Below are 7463 nucleotides of genomic sequence, written 5' to 3' on the forward strand. Positions count from 1 at the left end.
TCTCTCCATTTCTCTCTGTCCTGTCCAACAACGACAGCAACAATGACATCAATAACAACAATAACTACAACAATAAAACAACAAGGGCAACAAAAGGAAATAAATATAAAAATATTTTAAAAAAACAAAACTTGATAGCAATGACAGAAAATGTAAAAGGACTAGTACATAATTTCATAAACATTCTAAATTTACATGCAAGTCATAAAAAAACTAGACAAAAGATAAAAAGTAAACAAGAATTGAGACATTTGCAACAAAACAGATCAAAGGAAAAGATCCTGAAGACTAGTCTAATGCAAAAATATATCTAGGGAGTCGGGCAGTAGCACAGCGGGTTAAGCGTAGGTGGCGCAAAGCGCAAGGACTGGAGTAAGGATCTCAGTTCAAGCCCCCAGCTCCTCACCTGCAGGGGAGTCGTTTCACAGGCAGTGAAGCAGGTCAGCAGGTGTCTTCTCCCCCCCCTTCCCCTCCTCTCTCCATTTCTCTCTGTTCTATCCAACAACGACAACAATAATAACTACAACACACACAAAAAAAAAGGGCAACAAAAGGGAATAAATGAATGAATATTAAAAAAGAAAAAAATTTTTAATTAATTATTAAAAAAAAATATATATATATATATGTCTAGGGGCTGGGTGGTGGTGCACCTAGTTGAGTTCACATATTATACAACACACAAGGACCCAGGTTCGAGCTCCTGGTCCCCACCTACAGGCGGAAAGCTATGTGAGTGGTGAAGCAGGCCTGCTGGTGTCTCTCTGTCTCTCCTCTATCTCCCTTGATTTCTGACTGTTTCTATCCAACAAATAAATAAAGATAAAAAAAAAATGTGTCTAGTACATAAATATATAACCCACTGACTTTTATAAGTATATTAAAAAACTTAACAAGTAGGCTGAACAATTAAAGTGCGATACCATGGATTACCTGTAAATTTACAAAGTTTTCCTTTCTTAATTCTCTTTTTAAATGTCTACTTATAAGGTCTTGGCAGTGGAGCATACCTATTACCATAGGCAAAGATCCAGGTTCAAGCCCCACCGCTGTCCACCTGGGGGAAGCGTCATGATCGGTAAAGCAGTGCTGCAGGCATCTCTCTCCCTCTGCTTCCCCCACCCTCTCAGTTTCTCTGCCTCTATGAACTAAATTTTTTTTTAAAAACTTTTAAATTTTTATTTATTTGCTGAATACAGACAGTCAGAAATTGAGAGGGTAGGGGGTGGTAGAGAGACAGAGAGACACCTGCAGCACTGCTTCACCACTTGTGAAGCTTTCCCCCTGCAGATGGGGACCAGGGGCTTGAACCTGGGTCCTTGCACACTGTAACATATGCGCTCAACCAGGTGTGCCACCACCTGACCCCCAGAACTGGGGGAAGTGATTTAATGATAGAGTACATGCACAAAACGATAGGTTTTATTCTGGGCACTACATAAGATGCAACTCAAAACAATTTTTTAAACTCAAAACCATTCTGTGATGTAGTTCTTTTTATCATTATTGTGAAGACAAAGAAATAATAGTGCCAATAGTGAGTTTGCCTATTTAAAACCCTGCAATTACTGACAAAACCAGAAATCAAAACCTAGGTCAGTCTGGTTTAAGAGCTTTTTTTTTTTTTAATGATTTATTTAGAAAAGAGAGAACCAGCACTTGAGGTTTGAGTTGGGACTGGGCACTGCCTGTATGCATGTCCTGTGCCTTCCCACTGAACAGCAGTAGCCCAGGCTACCACCCAACTCAACAAAAAAAATTTTTTAAAAAGATTTATTGGAAAAAAAATTTTATTGGGTGGAGGAAATAGCATAATGGTTATGCAAAAGATTTTCATGCTTCAGTCTCTGAAGTCCCAGATTCAGTCCCCTATACTACCAAAAGCTAGAGCTCAGCAGTGTTCTGGTTAAAAAAAAAAAAAAATTAGTTAATTGCCGGGATAGCCTGAGGGTACTTCTTCCCGAGCTAGTGCTCTCTGGGTTGGAGAGAACTCAACTGGAGCCGATCTAGGCTGCTGCGTGAGAGAGGGATCAGGAACTCGTGCTGCACTTCGCAGGAGATACACTCTGGAACTCTCGGAGCCGGAAAGCAATTTCCAAGTGTCTTTAATCAGAAGAGCAGCTGTTTTTATACTCTCCAAGTAGGGTGGAAACAGGATGTGATATAGAGAGGGGGCGGAGCAGGCGAGAATCCTATCACTGAACCACCAATGCCCTGGAGGGAGTGCTTTATGTAAAAGTGATTTATGTAAATAGACCAAAGCTTTGAATGGGATTAAATCTATCCCTATATAGGCATATGGTTAAGCAGAAGCCAGGGGGAGCTGGCATACTATCCAACAGTTAATGAGAGGGGGAGAAAGAACCAGAGCATCACTCTGGCATATGCAATACTGAGAACAAAACTCAAGACTTCGTAGCTTAGAGCCCAGTGCTTTATCCCCTGTTCCACCTCTTGGTCAGATATGTCCCAGTTTAAATGCTGTATCCTAGAGAAAGAATTCAGGGTTCAGGTAGCGCTCTGACTACTACATTACTGATGGTGGTGGAAAATTAGAAACAACCAAAATATCCAACAACACAAGACAAAATGAACCATGGCCACCAGTACAATGCTGTGCTTGGTACCATGTGCAATTAATCCAGTGTGCCACCACCTGGCCCCCCATCCAGTGCAGTGTAATATTCTACAGCCATTAAAATATGTTTGGGGATCTGGGGGTCGTGCTTTTCTCAGCAGGAAAAGTGCTTGCCTTCCTTGAGGCTCTAGGTTCATTTGAATCCCTATACCACATGAGAGAGCACCAAAGAAAAAACAAATGGAATTCAAAGGATGATGTGTTCTTCCTCACCTAAAAATAAATAAATAAAATAATTCCCAACAGGGATATTGCTGGGACTCAGTATGTGCACTAAGAATCCACCACTTGTGGTCCGGGAGGTGGTGCAGTGGATAAGCAGTGGATTCTCAACCATGAGGTCCTGAGTTCAGTCCCCGGCAGCACATGTACCAGAATGATGTCTGGTTCTTTCTCTCCTCCTGTCTCTCACATGAATAAATAATTAAATAATTTTAAAAAACAAAAAGAATCCACCACTCCTAGTGACAGTGTTTTCCCTTTCTTTCTCCCTTTATCTCTCTCCCTCTCTCTTCCCCCCTCCTTTTTATTTGATAGGACAGAGGAATTGGGGAGGGAGGAGAGACATCTGTTGTACTTCTCCACCACTTGTAAGTCCCCCCAGATGGGGGACCAGAGTCTTGAACCTGAGTCCTTGTGCACTGTAACATGTATGTTCAATGAGATGTGTCACTACCTGGCCCCAGAAAATTAAAAAAAAAATAATGTAGAGGTAGCTCAGCTGGTAGAAGACTAATTCCATGCCCATAATTTGAGGGTCCTCTGCTTGCTTTCTGTCATAAGATAAGCTTTTTGGGACTGGGCAGTGGTGCAGCCAGTAGAGCACACACATTACCACATATATGGACCCTGGTTTAAGTCCCTACTTGTCGGGGGAAGCTTCACAAGCAGTGAAGCAGTCCTACAGTTGTCTCTTTCTCCTGCTCTATCTCCTCTTTCCCTCTCGATTTCTCTCCTGACTCCACCCAAAAAGAAAGATACCAGGCAGGAATGGTGGATTCTCACAGACCTCAAGCCCTAGCAATAACCCTGGTGGCAATAAAACCAATAAGTAAATAATAGTAAGTGTTGGTGCCACTTGCCACTCCCAGGATGACTTATTTTTTCATTCTTTTTACTTTAGAGAGAGGGAGGGAGAGACATTAGAGTACCTGCCTTCCCTCCCTCTGCGGTGGCACTGCTGTGTGGTGTCTGGTCGGGGGTCAAACTCAGGTTGTGTGCTTGGTAAGGTATGTGCCTGCATCCTACCAGATGAGCCTTCTTCTAACCCTGCACTCATAACTGCTTCACTACCCTGCTCTTGCAGTTAAAGAAAAATGTGGAGAGGTTGGGGAAAGCCTTTATGAAGGAGGGAAAATTTACTAAATTCTCAACCATGAGTCCTTTAAACACCGAATGGTGAAATAGGAAGCAGATAAAAAAACTTTTTAGCTATATGTAGAAGTGTGATGATTGAGAAGTATTTCTGTGATGAAAATTCAAACTGGGGAGTAAGGTGGTAGTGCAGCGGGTTGAGTGCGTGACTGGAAGCGCACTCAAAAAAAAAAAAGCCGGTTTGAGCCCCCGGCTCCCCACCTGCAGGGGAGTCCCCTCACAGGCGGTGAAGCAGGTCTGCAGGTGTCTGTCTTTCTCTCCCCTTCTTTGTCATCCCCTCCTCTCTCCATTTCTCTCTGTCCTATCCAACAACGATGACATCAATAACAACAATAATAAAAGAAAAGGGCAACAAAAGGGAAAATAAATTTTTAAAAATTTGAAAGAAAAAAAAGAAAATTCAAACTGAACAAGAAACATTTTTCTCAGGAGATACTACCTTAAAAGAGTAACTGTGGGGAGTCAGGCGGTAGCACAGTGGGTTAAGGGCAAGTGGCGCGAAGCACAAAGACAGGCGTAGGGATCTGGGTTTGAGCCCTGGCTCCCCACCTGCAGGGGAGTCTCTTCACAGGCGGTGAAGCAGGTCTGCAGGTGTCTGTCTCCCCCTCTATGTCTTCCCCTTCTCTCCCCATTTCTCTTTGTCCTAACAACGACATCAATAACAACAACAATAAAAAGAAAACAACAAGGGCAACAAAAAGGAAAATAAATAAATAAAAATAAAAAAAGTAACTGTGGGGGCTGGGCGGTAGCAGAGCCGGTTAAGCGCACGTGGCGCAAAGCACGAGGATCTGCATAAGGATCCTGGTTGGAGCCTCCAGTTCACCACCTGCAGGGGGGGGTCGCTTCACAGGCAGTGTAGCAGATCTGCAGGTGTCTTATCTTTCTCTCCCCCTCTCTGCCTGTCTCCCCTCCTCTCTCCATTTCTGTCCTATCCAACAATGATGACAACAATAAAACAAGGGCAAAAAAAAAGGGGGGCACAAAAGTAAATATTTTTTTAAATGTATGATTTTTTAAGATGTATAATCAAAGGTGCTGACATTTAGAAATTTTGTATTACTCAGTGAACCAATATTTTCCAAATGGCAAATGTAGGATATTACACAATCAAGCTTGGGTAAAAACTCCTTCATATTGCTAAACAGACCAATGGGATTTGACATTTGGAGTATAAAAATGTCATTGATGTGGTCCAGGCACAGTGGCTAAAGCAGTGAACTTTCAAGCATGAGGTCCCGAGTTCAGTCCCCGGCAGGACATGTACCAGAGTGATATCTGGCTCTTTCTCTTTTCTTCTCCCCAAACAATCGTATTGGGTAAACAGTGGTTTGCAGTATGGTTGTTGATACGTGAGTACATTTTTTTTTTTAATCTTCCTGTGACGTCTGCTTGCCATTCCCATCACCAACCCAAGTCTCTTTTTACCATCCTGTCCTGGGACCCTGACACCTCTGCCCCACCCCTGTGTTCCCCTAGTCCAGAGTCTTTGCTGCAGTGCGCCTCACCTATTCCAAACATAACCCATTGTTTCCTTTTCTCTTTTTTTTATTTCTTCATTGGAAGATTAATGGTTTGCTGTCAACATTAAAATACAATAGTTTGTACATGTGTAACATTTCTTAGTTTTCCACAGAACAGTTTATCCCCCATTAGGTCTTCCTCCACCATCATGTTCCAGGATCTGAACCCTCTCTCACCCTAACCCCAGAGTCTTTTACTTTGATGCAGTACATCAGATAATCTGGGGGATGCATTGGATCGACCTTCTCGTGGTGCATCCCGTGAGTACCCATTCATTGGGGAAACTGACGATCCTTCCTAGCCCACTGAATCCACATGGATCCCAGTCACTTTCAAAGCCAGTAACAAGCAGCTCCTGACAGCTTTCAACCTGACGCTGTTGACTGGCTACGGAAGAAGGGCAAAAGCTAGAAGAAGGAGAAGGAGAAGGAGAAGGAGAAGAAGAAGAAAAAGAAGAAAATCTGGTTCTTTCCTCCGGTCTGTTTCATAAATAAATAAATAAATAAATAAATAAATAAAATCTTTTAAAAAGATTTTGAGGGGGAGTCGGGCGGTGGCGCAGTGGGTTAAGCGCACGTGGCGCAAAGCGCAGGGACCGGCGTATGGATCCCGGTTCCAGCCCCCCGCTCCCCACCTGCAGGGGAGTCGCTTCATGGGCGGTGAAGCAGGTCTGCAGGTGTCTGTCTTTCTCTCCCCTCTCTCTCTGTCTTCCCCTCCTCTCTCCATTTCTCTCTGTCCTATCCAACAACAAAGCAACGTCAACAATGGCAATAATAACTGCAACGAGGCTGCAACAACTAGGGCAACAAAAAGAGGGAAAAATGGCCTCCAGGAGCGGTGGATTCATGGTGCGGGCACCGAACCCAGCAATAACCCTGGAGGAAAAAAAAAAGATTTCGAGGGTGGGGATAATCGTTATGCAAAGAGACTCAAGTGCCTGAGGCTCCAAAGTCCCAGGTTCAATCCCCCCCACCACCATAAACCAGAGCTTAGCAGTGCTCTGGTTAAAAAAAAAAAAAAAACAAAAACTTCATTGATACAACTTCAGATTGAAAGTTTAGCTGGGGAAGTGATTTAATGATAGAGTACATGCACAAAACGATAGGTTTTATTCTGGGCACTACATAAGATGCAACTCAAAACAATTTTTTAAACTCAAAACCATTCTGTGATGTAGTTCTTTTTATCATTATTGTGAAGACAAAGAAATAATAGTGCCAATAGTGAGTTTGCCTATTTAAAACCCTGCAATTACTGACAAAACCAGAAATCAAAACCTAGGTCAGTCTGGTTTAAGAGCTTTTTTTTTTTTTTCTCTTTTCTTTATTGGGAAAATAATGAGCTACACAATTGTCACATGAGTGCAGTTTCGTATCTCTCCATATTAAGTGTCTGTCCACACCTTCCACCACCAACTTAAGTCCTCCTTTACCACCATTCGCTAGGTCCTCAACCCCTTCCCTCCAAAATACAGAAGGCTTCATGCATTTGCTTGTCATCTTTGTGCATGGGCTGTACTACATCATCTATATTGTTCCAACTTTAGTATATGTGCTGTGAAAGTGAGCAGTCAAATGCTCATTTCAATCATTTGCAACTTTGTCGTCACATAAATTCCTATTGTAACATAAACACAAATACAGACACCTGGTACATATTAGCCACCATTTTACATGTGTATTGGACATTTTGTAGGGCAGGAGCCAGAACAAACAGGAAAACATTTATATTGTTTTTTTTCTGATCTAGACCAAGGTGTGGTTTGGCCTAGTTCAGAGCAGAATTTTGGATTTCTTTTTTTATTATGCAATGGTATGCTTCTATTTTTAATTAGCTTCAGTTCACAGTACCTTTGTGTGAGTAAATAAACTACAAAGTCATTTTGCAGGTAACCACTTTTTTGTTTGGAGCATTATCTACAACTAAT

The 7463-nt window shown here is 42.4% G+C and overlaps 1 non-coding gene across 1 annotated transcript; it reads right to left on the minus strand.

Annotated features, from left to right (window-relative positions):
• Positions 1 to 7000: 7000 nt before the first annotated feature.
• LOC132533608 (U6 spliceosomal RNA) lies at positions 7001 to 7106 on the minus strand. Its single transcript, XR_009545470.1, has one exon. It is a non-coding gene; the product is annotated as a U6 spliceosomal RNA (small nuclear RNA).
• Positions 7107 to 7463: the final 357 nt, after the last annotated feature.

Source organism: Erinaceus europaeus, chromosome 16 (assembly GCF_950295315.1).
Source record: "Erinaceus europaeus chromosome 16, mEriEur2.1, whole genome shotgun sequence".
In the NCBI taxonomy this organism is placed as follows: domain Eukaryota; kingdom Metazoa; phylum Chordata; class Mammalia; order Eulipotyphla; family Erinaceidae; genus Erinaceus; species Erinaceus europaeus.